Consider the following 2093-nt stretch of genomic DNA (forward strand, 5'->3'; position numbering starts at 1 on the left):
ACTCCAGTTCTACAGGGAGAAATGATTAAGGCGTCAATGAAAGATTGAGATGTTCCTTCGTTGGGATGTACTAAAGTTGCACAGAGACTGTCTCTCTGTTCTTTAGTGAGAACGTTATTGGCGAATTCTATCAGTCGGTTCTTTCTTAACCTACCGACTCCCTCTCTCCGATAATTTAACACGGACGATTCAATAATCGACGAGGCGTCCAATTCGTCTCCTTTAAATCTCGTTCGGTTGTGCTGTAATGCGTCTTCCCAATCCAAAGCAGCGCTCTTCTCTTCTGCTTCCAGTACCCGACGGATAATGTCGTTTCGATTCTGATACACAGCGTCAGGTAGGAGCCATAAATCCCGGGTGTGGACCATGTCACTTAATAGCGTGTTGTTACGCGAAAATGATCACACAAGTACAAGATACTACGTTCGTGAACACTTTTAGGATGCAGGTTTAAAGCTTCCCGGTCGTACAGACCGCAACCAATAGCAAAAGGTTCGTAACGAATCATTCCCGACGATCTGCAACATTCGCTGATAAAATCGAAACTTCGCCAGAAACGAAGACGTTTCAGTTCTAGAGCGTCCAATCGAATACTAGGGTCTAATGGACCGTTGGGTAAATTTTTCGATCGAGTTAGAGCCTGTCCAAAACGAATGGAACCCCTGAGTAGAGTCAACCAATTGATCTTAGAAGATCCTACTGGGAACACTAAGTGTTGGGGAGTTGTGCCTCCAGCGTAACGAAATGCTACCAATTCTCCAGCTCCTTGATGAGGATTGACGACAAACCGATTAGGTAAGATCAAACCACCAGCACTCAATCTGTTGGGTTGGGAGAGTTGGTTCTTGTTATTTGTTGACATGTTTAATTCAATATCCTCCGCTGGCTTATGGCTTGTGTAGGTTTAAATTCTTAATTGTTATTCGACGAAGCTTTATTTTGAATTCTTCACAGTATGGCGTCGTTTCTAACCGACGAGGAATTCGAAAGGGAGTACGGAGAGCGTTATGTCGATGATAATATAAACATGCACGCTCAAATTCGTGTGACCGACATAGAAATCTACAGGAGCAGTAAATTGAACGTACCTGCCTTAACACATTCTCGTACTTCTACTACTCTGGTCAGTGAGAAATTACCCTTATACAGAATCGACACGAGCGTTGGTAGACCTCGGTTGATGATGATAACTGACAACGGCGGTATAGCGACGATTCAAACACATATTCGACGAATAGGCTTTAAGAAAAACTTTTACTAATGCTCGTTATGTAATGTGGTACGTTTTCAACGAATGTCAACGATAAGGAAATGATGGTCTTACCAGGATCGGAGTATGCCGGGCCGTGTTGTTCGGAGGGAGATAACAGAATTCACATTTACAACGCTAGTAGAAGAAGTGTTCGTTATGCTAGATTAACTCGACCTTACATCGGTGTCCTTTTAGACAAGTTTCCAATAGAATGGAAGGAATGCACTATCACCCTTTTACTCTTTCGATGTTCATTTTAAAACCTAAAGAGCAAAGGACGTTAACGCTCGTCCGAAATTTAGGAACACCTCCAAGCTATTCCTTATTTTCAACTTCTATTGGAGCGTGTTATATTCCTCCTGGTATCATGCATGACGACTTAATCAACTTGAACAACGAAATTACTTTTTACAACGCACATTTATTGAACGATGTTAAGATTCACTTTAAGACATCAGACTTCTTGGGATACTCAATACCACTCCCATCACCGCTGACATCTAACCCGATTCACATCACAGATCTGTCGCTAATTGAAACCCTGACCAACTACAGTCTCACAACTCAACAAGATTATACGTTTTACCCAATCACCAGAACTACGGTCACATTTAACGAACAAGTTTTTGTGAAACATGCAAGTGTCACTTAACAATATGGCTGAACTTATGGAATTGAGTGTTAAGTCAATCGTTCATTTCCTATTTCCTATTTTAGAATCAAGAGTGGTTTTAAAGAGTTCAGGATCTGTAACAACAGAGGGTGTAGGAAATCTAACGGATGAAGATATACGACTCTCGGAAGGTTACATTCACATTAGTAAACTCTCACGAGATACAAT

Source organism: Eriocheir sinensis, unplaced genomic scaffold (assembly GCF_024679095.1).
Source record: "Eriocheir sinensis breed Jianghai 21 unplaced genomic scaffold, ASM2467909v1 Scaffold66, whole genome shotgun sequence".
Lineage (NCBI taxonomy): Eukaryota > Metazoa > Arthropoda > Malacostraca > Decapoda > Varunidae > Eriocheir > Eriocheir sinensis.